Raw genomic sequence first — 12,260 nt, 5'->3', positions numbered from 1 at the left:
TTATCCCCCCACCCTCAAATGTTTTATGAAGATGAGTGATAGCTAAAAGCATGGAATAACTTAGGCCTTCATTTTATTCCTCGGCTGTTACCTGCAAGCCCCCCCCCCCCCCTTATCCCCCTTGGTGTCCTACGTAGCAGCCTAATCAGCCCAATGGTTAATCAGGCTCTGGATAAGTGACAGGTGATTTAATTAATATGTTAGAAGGGAGATTACTGTTTATTGCTATTAAATAAGCACAATTATTTATTAATTATATTAAAAGGGCAATATTAATGAATTGTTGATTAGTGTTTACAAATATTTTTATGATGCAGCTACTGTATATTTATGTTTTTTGGCTATAAAAATAGTGGCCATACCATAAAATAATACATGTTGCTCCTTCATAAAAAAAATATTTCAATGCCAATTAACAATTATTTAGTACTGCCTGTAATATAATTAATAAATCATTTGCTTTCTTAATAAAATGTAACCAGAATCTTTCCCAAATATATTAATAAAACAGTATTTCCCTCATAAGTGAATTATGAATGTTACAGTATATGAATGATTATTCAGAACATATGATTGCCCTTATTATAAGTTTATTGTGAAAACCATCAATTGATGTAAAATGGATGGACATTGATTATGACCCTCATTCAGGCTGACCCTCAAAGCTGCCAAATTCCCAGCTTTGCGGTTCATGTAAACACCACCCGCACGATGGTCACTGCTAGAGCCTGGAATGGTACAGTATGTATGCTGGTGTACAATTAGTGTATGTATATTAAAGTTATAATTTTCTCTGTGTGTGTGTGTTTTTATTTTGAACATTCTTTTTACAGGTGCAAGGTCCAAGGGGGTCCATTAATGTCCCGCATGCTGGGACTTGTGGTTCGCCAAGTCCCAGCTTGCAGGGGAGGCCTGCTGGGACTTGTAGTTTGACTGTAAAAAGCAATTTTTTAAAATGTAATTTTACACGAATCAGCCCGGCATCCACCGCCTAGGGATGCCGGGGACAGTCCTCAGGATTCCTCCCTGGACGTGTGAAGCCTGGGGGGACCCCTTTATAACAGCAATGGTGAAACAGATGCCACTGTTGACATCAAATTCAATCATACTGTAGAATAAAAAATGTAATGATTCATTCATACCAAAACCCTAGTACTAAGCAATGGTTACATAACAAATAATCCACAACTCTATTCTGCTATTACTGATTTATTGGATACTACAACCAAATGCCTTGAATTGCAGTGTATGCCTTCAGCAGATTCTCTGTTTGCACACAAGCTGAGGATCTTCAATGTGTAGCTGGATAACAGTCTCTCAAATGGGAGATCCATTTACACAGGTATCAGCTTTATATGATGCTGACAGTGGAGAATTCAGGATATCTATTCTTCATTAATACAGTATTTGTTGTGGACCCAAAGCTAAAGCATCCCAGCTGCCCTTCCTCCCTCCCCTGTGTCATACAGCTACCCCCTTGTCCCTCCCATACATCCCCATGTCTCTTAAATCTTTCGCCCACTGTCTCTTAAGCACATTCCATATATATCTCACCACTATCCCCTATTTGCTGCATCTCCAGTATCCACTCAATGCTGTGACTCTTTAGCCCCCATCTCTGTGACTCTTCAGTCCACACTTACAGTACCTTCTGCTTCTTGCTCCTCATTGCGGCTTACTGCTGATCAGCATTTCAACGTCATGATGTCATGGACACAACTCTGGAAAGAAAAAAGGAAACTTTGTAATTATTGCACAAGCCGCTGGGCTGCCAGCTGTCTGGCTGTTCTAGGGAAACAGATGGACTGGCTACTGTACCTGCATGTAACCCGGCCTAGTTGAGAGGGTATTCCAGGGTTTGGGACAGCACATGGAAAACCTGAATGTAAGAATGGAAAGTAGTGATCAGGAATGGGGTGATGCAGTGGTCATTGGCATGATGATAGGAGGGAGCATGTGTGGAAATGAGGTGTAGGAGAGGAGCGGCTGACAACCTTGTAGGGGAGAGAGATGTTCCCATTTGATTCTGAATTTGACAGAAAGCCAGCGAAGTGGCTGAAGATAGAGTGACCAGAAAGAACAAACAGCAGAGTTAAGGAAGGATTGACGAAGCCAAGGTCGAAGTTCAGGAGAAGCAGTTATATCCCTGTTTATGGCTGATGCTGGTTCCAGGCTGCTTATGAGGTCTTGCAAAAGTATAGAGAAAAATAATGCTTTAGAAGCCGATGCACTGTGCTCTCTAGTAGTAATCGCCGGAGGGGGCAGTTTTCACTCCCATGCTTCAGCAGACTTGATGTTAATACATCTTATCAATGTACCTTCCTGGTTCACCTCAGGAATGAGGCAAAGCAGGAAATGCTGTAGAGCAGTGTTTTTCAACCACTGTGCCGTGGCACACTAGGTGTGCCTTGAGCTGTTCTCAAGTGTGCCTCCAGATCTAGAGATGCCCAAACTAGTTTACAGCCACCACCCGTTCAAGTGTTATTTACTGGTCTTTTCTTTTAAAGGGCCAATGTATTTTATTTGTGTTACCTGTGGGGACCAGTGTGATTGTTTTTTATATGGGGGACAATAGGTTTGTTTTTTTCCTGTGGGGGTCAATGTGTTTTGCCCTGTGGGGATCTCATGGTGTGCCTTGGCAATTTTAAAATCTTATTTAGTGTGCCGCAAGGTACAGTAAAAAGGTTGAAAATCACTGCTGTAGAGACATGGTCTGTGCCACTATACTACATTTCACACAGTGTTTGGTGGTTTAGTTTTAAACAATGATACTCACTGAAACTAATAAACAATGGGGTTTTGGTTCATGAATTAATAAATGTATTTAACCCCTTCCCGACATTTGACGTATATATACGTCATGGCCGGGATGTACTTCCCGACACATGACGTATATATACGTCATGACTTCAAAGTGCCACTGCGTCTCGAGACGCAGTGACAGAGGGACGATGTCTGCTGTCCCTGACAGCAGACATGTCCCTGCATGCCCAGGGGGGGCTGCGATGCCGCCCCCCCGTCGGCGATCGCTGTGATTGGCTGTTCAGTGTGAACAGCCATTCACAGCGTTTTCCTGTGTTACTGGCGATTCAGACGCTCGGTAACACAGGTGTCAATCACCGCCGGGCGTCAGGGGGCATGAGGGGGTCATCGGTGACGACGACACCTCACCCCACCTGCCCCCAAGGCTGTGATTGGTCCGTGGGACCCACGGACCAATCACAGCCAAGGCGCGTGATTTAAACTAACGGTGACTGCGCTGCAGACGCCATTCCGGTCTGGAATTGCGTGCAGAGCGGTCACCGTGCCAATCTGTCGTGATACATACCTGATCCTTGCCTGAAACTTACCTGATCACCGCTGATCACCGCTGGTAGCGTGCTGCCAGCAGCTGGATACTTCCTGGATCTTGTGACTTCTGTGTGTGCTGCTGCAGCAGTGTCATAGAGTCACAGATCGTGAGAGATAGGGACAGATAGTGACAGAGAGTGATAGAGAGTGATAGAGAGTGATAGAGAGTGATAGAGAGTGAGAGATAGAGAGAGATAGTGACAGAGAGTGCTATATTTTGTGTCTGCTACCCCCCCTTTTGTGCTGATCAGTATATCTGTGCTGATCAGCAACTTTTTGGGGGTGCAGGGGTTTTTTTTTTTTATATACCTGCCAGTTGCACTGTCAGTTGCACCAAAGGTTGTGCACCTGCTGCCCCTCACTGGTAATCAGTGTTGCATCACTGATCACCTTTTTTTTTTTTTTTTTGAGGGTGCTGTGGGGTCTTTTTTAAAAAAAATTTTTTACACACACTGTGATTTTGTGGGTGTCCTGTGGCCACTGTGCGCTGATCAGTGACGTACATCACTGATCAGCTTTTTCGGCACAGGGTTGATCTATTTTTTTTTTTTTTATCAAATTCCTATTGCCTTTGAGCGCTGTTCAGTGACGGACGTTACTGACCAACATCTGTGCTCAATTTTTGGCGCAGGACCTTTTTTTTTTTTTTTTAACCCCTTCAATTTTTTTTTTTTTATTGGGATCAAATTCCTGTATAAAGTATTTTTTTTTTCTGCACTACATACACACTACACACTACATACCCCCCGTGTTGAAATAAAGTTTGTACCCCCCCTACACTATACACGTGTTGAAACATTACACTTACAGAAACACAAAAATAAAAATGTCATCCCAAATGTCATCCCAGTCATCCAGAAGAATGTATTCAGCGGAGGAGGCATATGCCATGCTTGCCTCTGACTCTGACTCTGACACAGCCAGTGATGCAAGCGGGGAATTTGAAGGATTCGCCTTAAGCTCCTCTTCCTCCTCTGCTGATGAGGGACCCCCTCAAAGACGCCCCCGTAGAGCAGCTGAGACCCCCCCCAAATGATTGATCCCATATGGACCCCACCACCAGACAATTTTGAGCCCCAGGTTCCTGAGTTTTTGGCCATCCCAGGAATCCAATTTGATTCAGCAGGTCTCAGAGAAATTGACTTTTTCAAATTATTTTTCTCTGATGATTTTATAAATTTAATGGTGGACCAAACTAATTTATATGCCCAGCAGTTTATTGCTCAAAACCCCACGTCATCATTTGCTAGGTGGACCCCTGTAGATGCAGTAGAGATGATGACGTTTTGGGGTCTGGTGTTACATATGGGCATAGTAAAAAAGCCAGAAATTAGGCAATATTGGAGTACAGATGTTCTGTACAGCACCCCATTTTACCGTATGGCCATGACTCGGGCTCGTTTTGAGATAATCCTTAAATTTTTACATTACACAGATAATACACTGTGCCCACCCAGAGATGATCCCACCTTTGACCGGCTATTCAAAGTCAGGCCGGACATTGATCATTTCAGTGCCAAATTTGCAGAGATGTACATCCCTGAAAAATTTATTTGTATTGACGAGTCCCTTATACATTTTAAAGGAAGGGTTAAATTCCGCCAGTACCTTCCCAGTAAGAGGGCAAGGTATGGCATAAAAATGTATAAGCTGTGTGAAAGCACCTCAGGGTACACCCACAGGTTTAGGGTATATGAAGGGAAGGATTCAAGAATTGAACCGCCAGAATGCCCCCCCTCCCTCGTAGGTGTTAGTGGAAAAATTGTCTGGGATTTAGTGCACCCCTTCCTGGATAAAGGTTATCACCTCTATGTGGATAACTTTTACACTAGCATCCCCCTGTTTAAGGCCCTTGGTTCAAGAGGTACAGCAGCTTGCGGTACTGTGCGTAAGAACCAAAGATGCCTCCCAAAAACGCACATTGCCCAAGTAATGAGAAGGGGTGAAAGCAGGGGAATATGCACCGAAAATATGTTGTTGGTCAAATATAAGGACAAGAGGGATGTCCTTATACTGACAACAATTCATGGAGACAGTACCACCTCCATCCCTGTACGAGGTACCAGTACCCACACCTCAAAACCTAATTGTATCCTAGATTACAATAGGTACATGGGCGGAGTGGATCTTTCAGAACAGGTACTGAAGCCGTACAGTGCCCTGCGGAAAACAAAAATCTGGTACAAGAAGCTGGCCGTGTATATCATCCAGATGGCACTGTATAACGCTTACGTGCTATTCCGTTCTACCAGCCAGAGGGGGACATTTATGCACTTTCAAGAGGAAGTCATAAAGGGCCTAATATTTGGGAACCAGCAGGCAGAGGGCCCCAGTACTTCTAGTACTGGCCCCCGTATTGTACCAGGGCAGCATTTTCCTAACGAAATCCCCTCCACTGCAAGAAAGGGCAGGACACAAAAAAGGTGCAAAGTTTGCTATAAAAAGGGAATAAGAAAGGAAACTATTTTCCACTGTGAAACTTGCCCCGACAAACCCGGCCTATGTATAAAGGAGTATTTTAAAATATACCACACATCTATGGATTATTAGGTTCATCATTTCACCGTGCTTCGGGGGTCTTGCTAATGCCACATAGCACCCACCATTCATTCCACCAGAATCTGAGCTGCAAAATCCAAAAATCACTCCTTCCCTTCTGAGTCCTGTCATGCACCCAACTGGTATTTTTTGGTCACATATGAGGCATTGCCATACTCGGGAGAAATTGGGGCACAGATTTTGGGGTGCTTTTTCTCCTTCATACCTTCTGAAAATGAAAAATTTTGAGCCAGAACTGCATTTTTGTGTAAAAAAATGTAATTTTTCATTTTCACTGCCCAGTTGTATCAAAATTGGTGAAACCCCTGGGGGTTTGAAATGTACACTATACCCCTAGATGAATTCCCTGAGGGGTGTAGTTTGCAAAATGGGGTCACTTGTGGGGGGGTTCCACTGTATTGGTGCTTTGGGGGTCTTGCTAATGCGACATAGCACCCACCAACATTCCACCAGAATCTGTGCTGCAAAATCCAAATATCACTCCTTCCCTTCTGAGTCCTGCCACTTTTTGGTCACACATGAGGCATTGCCGTACTCGGGAGAAATTGGGGCACAGATTTTGGGGTGCTTTTTCTCCTTCATACCTTCTGAAAATGAAAAATTTTGAGCCAGAACTGCATTTTTGTGTAAAAAAATGTAATTTTTCATTTTCACTGCCCAGTTGTATCAAAATTGGTGAAACCCCTGGGGGTTTGAAATGTACACTATACCCCTAGATGAATTCCCTGAGGGGTGTAGTTTGCAAAATGGGGTCACTTGTGGGGGGGTTCCACTGTATTGGTGCTTTGGGGGTCTTGCTAATGCGACATAGCACCCACCAACATTCCACCAGAATCTGTGCTGCAAAATCCAAATATCACTCCTTCCCTTCTGAGTCCTGCCACTTTTTGGTCACACATGAGGCATTGCCGTACTCGGGAGAAATTGGGGCACAGATTTTGGGGTGCTTTTTCTCCTTCATACCTTCTGAAAATGAAAAATTTTGAGCCAGAACTGCATTTTTGTGTAAAAAAATGTAATTTTTCATTTTCACTGCCCAGTTGTATCAAAATTGGTGAAACCCCTGGGGGTTTGAAATGTACACTATACCCCTAGATGAATTCCCTGAGGGGTGTAGTTTGCAAAATGGGGACACTTGTGGGGGGCTTCCACTGTATTGGTGCTTTGGGGGTCTTGCTAATGCGACATAGCACCCACCAACATTCCACCAGAATCTGTGCTGCAAAATCCAAAAATCACTCCTTCCCTTCTGAGTCCTGCCATGCACCCAAATGGTATTTTTTGGTCACATGTGAGACATTGCCGTACTCGGGAGAAATTGGGGCACAGATTTTGGGGTGCTTTTTCTCCTTCATTCCTTGTGAAAATGAAAAATTTTGAGCCAGAACTGCATTTTTGTGTAAAAAATGTAATTTTTCATTTGCACAGCCCAGTTGTATCAAAATTGGTGAAACCCCTGGGGGTTTGAAATGTACACTATACCCCTAGATGAATTCCCTGAGGGGTGTAGTTTGCAAAATGGGGTCACTTGTGGGGGGGTTCCACTGTATTGGTGCTTGGGGGTCTTGCTAATGCGACATAGCACCCACCAACATTCCACCAGAATCTGAGCTGCAAAATCCAAAAATCACTCCTTCCCTTCTGAGTCCTGCCATGCACCCAAATGGTATTTTTTGGTCACATGTGAGGCATTGCCGTACTCGGGAGAAATTGGGGCACAGATTTTGGGGTGCTTTTTCTCCTTCATACCTTCTGAAAATGAAAAATTTTGAGCCAGAACTGCATTTTTGTGTAAAAAAATGTAATTTTTCATTTTCACTGCCCAGTTGTATCAAAATTGGTGAAACCCCTGGGGGTTTGAAATGTACACTATACCCCTAGATGAATTCCCTGAGGGGTGTAGTTTGCAAAATGGGGTCACTTGTGGGGGGGTTCCACTGTATTGGTGCTTTGGGGGTCTTGCTAATGCGACATAGCACCCACCAACATTCCACCAGAATCTGTGCTGCAAAATCCAAAAATCACTCCTTCCCTTCTGAGTCCTGCCATGCACCCAAATGGTATTTTTTGGTCACATGTGAGACATTGCCGTACTCGGGAGAAATTGGGGCACAGATTTTGGGGTGCTTTTTCTCCTTCATTCCTTGTGAAAATGAAAAATTTTGAGCCAGAACTGCATTTTTGTGTAAAAAATTTAATTTTTCATTTGCACAGCCCAGTTGTATCAAAATTGGTGAAACCCCTGGGGGTTTGAAATGTACACTATACCCCTAGATGAATTCCCTGAGGGGTGTAGTTTGCAAAATGGGGTCACTTGTGGGGGGGTTCCACTGTATTGGTGCTTGGGGGGTCTTGCTAATGCGACATAGCACCCACCAACATTCCACCAGAATCTGAGCTGCAAAATCCAAAAATCACTCCTTCCCTTCTGAGTCCTGCCATGCACCCAAATGGTATTTTGTGGTCACATGTGAGGCATTGCCGTACTCGGGAGAAATTGGGGCACAGATTTTGGGGTGCTTTGTCTCCTTCATTCCTTGTGAAAATGACAAATTTGGAGCCAGAACTGCATTTTTGTGTAAAAAATGTAATTTTTCATTTGCACAGCCCAGTTGTATCAAAATTGGTGAAACCCCTGGGGGTTTGAAATGTACACTATACCCCTAGATGAATTCCCTGAGGGGTGTAGTTTGCAAAATGGGGTCACTTGTGGGGGGGTTCCTAACTTTTAGCATCTTATGGTGCCTAGAAACCTACATGGTGCCTAAAAAATAATCTCATAAAAAGGAGGCTCCAAAATCAAGTAGGTGCTCCTTCTATTATGAAGCCTGTGGTTTGGTCAACGTGCACACTAGGGCCACATATAGGATATTTATGAAAACAAAAGAATTGGGGGAATCAATTTTTAGTCACATTTCTCTAGTAAAATCTACTGTGTTCCTTAGAAAAATGTATTAAAATTGCAAATCTGCAAAAAAAATGAAATTTTGAAATTTCACCTACACTTTGTTTTAATTCCTGTGAAACACCTAAAGGGTTAACAAACTTCCAAAATGCTGTTTTGAATACTGTGAGGGGTGCAGTTTTTGAAATGGCATCATTTATGGGGGTGTCTCACATACAAGTCCCTCAAAGTCACATCAGAACTGAACTGGTCCCTAAAAAAATCAGTGTTTGAAATTTTCTTGAAAATTTGAGAATTTGCTATTCATATTTTAAGCCTCCTAGTGTCCAAAAAAATTAAAAGGATGTTGAAATAATGATGGAAACATAAAGTAGACATATGGTCTATGTTAGTTATTAACTATTTTGAGTGGTATGATTATTTGTCTCACAAGCAGAAAATTTAACATTTTGCAAATTGCTAAATTTTCCATTTTTTACGACATTTTGGTATTTTTCACAAAAAAACACAGACTGTATCGACCCAAATTTACCACTAATTTGAAGTACAATGTGTCACGAGAAAACAATCTCAAAATCACTGGGATAAGTAAAAGCAAAAAAAAGTTATCCCCACTTAAGTGATACATGTCAGATTTGAAAAAAAGGGCTCTGTCAGGAAGGCAAAAACTGGCTGTGTCAGGAAGGGGTTAAGCAGACAGCAATTAGGCAGGTAGCTTCAACCCCTCCTACATATCCTGCATGCAAATCACCACATGTGACCACCCTCTAGATTACCATACCCCCTTATTATGGAGTGAAGTTTTCCCCTTTTTCCAGGAAGTCATTGCTGATCAGATACAGCTCGACAAGTAGGCAACTGTTGCGCCAGCTAAATGTCCATCAATTGATTATGGATACAGGTGATTATGACCGTTACACAATCTTAGAGTGCCCATACACTAGTAAGATTTATCTTCAGATCTGGCTGGTTGGAACAAAAACATGGTCATGGATGAGTGACAGTTTGTCAGTTTTCCAGCATTTCCAAGCAAATGGTCAACTGTCATTTGCTCTCATCCATAACCATGTTTTTGTTCCAACCAGCCAGATCTGAAGATAAATCTGTGTGTGTATGGCCACCTTAAGACTTGCTCAAGATTATTTGAGAAGCAACCAAAACAAAGATGGGCCAGGACACTGTTGTGGAAACTATGGTTCTACCAGATGGTACTTATTTACTGGTCCCCAATCCTCAGACTTGTTTCTTTACAAGAATGTGATAGGCATTGACTTACTGATCTTACTCTTCATAATGCATTTGGAAGAAATAGTGTAGTAAAAACTAATTTTATTAATTTATAGATACCACAGATACATGTTCCTTTAGTTCTGAACATTGCAGAGTTTGGGAGAACAAAAGACCCCAGAAAGACATTTACAATGGTTTAACTGGCCAGGAATAAGTGTGGCAGTGAAAAAGTACTGTTTATCTTGCCCAGTACGTGGGTACTTTAATGTAAAAAATGGTGACCCCTCAAGAGGCAAAAGAATTTACATTAGCTGACAAAACACCATGTCCCAAAACATCCAAGCTAAGTCTATTAATGGAAAATATTGCAAAGCACTGTATCTGATTTCTGTAAGCATCTGCTACCCAGCATGAGAGATGTATAAATCATTAACAGAAATACAGGCATAAATCATCTATACATAATGTTTAAAGGTTTGTATTCTATATGTGAAGGTTTTGAAATGAGCTTTACCCTGTACATACTGAACTATATAAACAAAACCATAATTGTGGCTTTAGTCATTTTAACCTTAATTGCTTGTGTATCCCACGCATCTTAATTGACTTTGAGTACTTTTAGGACTTTTAGGTCAAAGGAGAAAGTTCTGTAAAACAATTGTGGGTGTAAAGGTGCATAAAGCAATTATAACTTCAAAGAGACAGAGCATCGTAACAATTACTGATCCTTCTAGAGCAGTGGTCAGGGAACTCGGTCCTCATTACCCCACACAGTGCATGTTTTGCTGGTAACCCAGCAGGTGCACAGGTGTACTAATTACTCACAGACACATTTTATAAGGTCCGCAGGTGGAGTTAATTATTTCACTTGTGATTCTGTGAGGAGACCTGCAAAACATGCACATGCACGACATAATGAGGACCGAGTTCCCTGACCACTGTTCTAGAGGTATAGATCAGTCCATCTTCAATTTCAGATCCAACAAATAATAAGAATAAGGTAATAATCCATTATCTGTTATTTCTTACACATATTTTTAGTAATGGGCCCCCGCTAGCGGTTTGTTTCTACCCAGTTTGCTTTTTCACTGTTGTTTCCAATTGTAAAAGCACAACAGAATATGCTGCGCTAAATAAGAAACTGTAAATAAATAAACAAATAAAGATTCCTTGTTGGAACCAACACCAACTTCAACTTGCTTTGGTTCCCAGAGCCCTGCTCCTTCCTATAGGAAGGATGTCCAGGGTTGCAAAAAGGTTTTTTTTCTGCAGAAACTACACTGTGGGGGTTTTTCTGGTGGACTCGCTTGGATGTGAATTTGCACCCTTGTGAGTCCACCACTCACACATCTTTTGATGGTCGGTGACCATCGAAAGACGTGATGCGTGCACGCATATACAATGGGACTCTCGGTCACTTATATATGAGTGCACATTCAGGAGGAACTGGACGGGCAGCTGGCAGCCACATCACCCAGCGATTTCCTTGGGACCGCCCAGCATTTTCATGGGAACACCCATGAAACACTGAGTTCCCATGGGTTGGTACCCCGGTCCACCGCTCCGCACATGGTCCCCCCCCCCCACACACACACACACTCACCGGCCACAATGTTGGGTGAGCACGCACCAGGCATACGGACATGCACACAAATGTGGCTGCACATACGTCAAACATGTGTGAATGAACGCCGGATGCGAATGTATTGTATTTCTATTGCTGTGTGCATGCATGAACTCGGGTATGTCAGCTGGATTAGCCGGCCGTAATAAGTTATTAAAGCTACATTTCTGCAACTATGTAAGGTATCACAGGGACAGCTGTGTTTAGAGCATTAGAGTTAAGTTCCGAATTACCAGTGGCAGCCTGGTCTCCAGAGATTAATTGGCCCCTCAAAGAGAAAAATAGGTACTTGTTTAGTTTCACGGCGGCAGCGTCTTAGTCGCAGCAGCGTATGTGTCCCCTTGCGGGGCTCGCTTCACTCGCCCACGCTACAGGCTCGGTGGCTCGCTACGCTCGCCACGCCATCTAAAATCAACTCCATGCCAACGTGGATAGTGGGGGTATGAACCAAATCACGTTGGCATGGACTTTATTTTAGATAGTTTTCCGAGCGCCGAACCCGGAAGTAGCAGGCGGGCATGCTGCCGCCGTGAACCTAAACAAGTACCGAAAAATATTTAAAGCCTAAATGCAAAATGGCTGTACTTGCGA

General features: G+C 42.9%; 1 protein-coding gene and 1 long non-coding RNA gene across 2 annotated transcripts in view; one reads left to right on the top strand and one right to left on the bottom strand.

Annotated features, from left to right (window-relative positions):
- The window catches only part of LOC146060488 (uncharacterized), a 55,013-nt gene extending 53,268 nt beyond the window's left edge, over positions 1-1,745 (bottom strand). Inside the window, exon 1 of the long non-coding RNA XR_014470439.1 lies at positions 1,649-1,745. This is a non-coding gene — a long non-coding RNA (uncharacterized LOC146060488). The remainder of the gene's footprint in view (positions 1-1,648) is intronic.
- Positions 1-12,260, top strand: part of NLE1 (notchless homolog 1) — a 90,380-nt gene that overhangs the window by 2,215 nt on the left and 75,905 nt on the right. The window lies entirely within an intron of this gene.

The sequence above is a fragment of the Crinia signifera genome, chromosome 2 (assembly GCF_055691185.1).
Source record: "Crinia signifera chromosome 2, ASM5569118v1, whole genome shotgun sequence".
In the NCBI taxonomy this organism is placed as follows: domain Eukaryota; kingdom Metazoa; phylum Chordata; class Amphibia; order Anura; family Myobatrachidae; genus Crinia; species Crinia signifera.
Note: the sequence above shows the minus strand (reverse complement) of the source record. Positions and strands in the feature narration are given on the sequence as shown.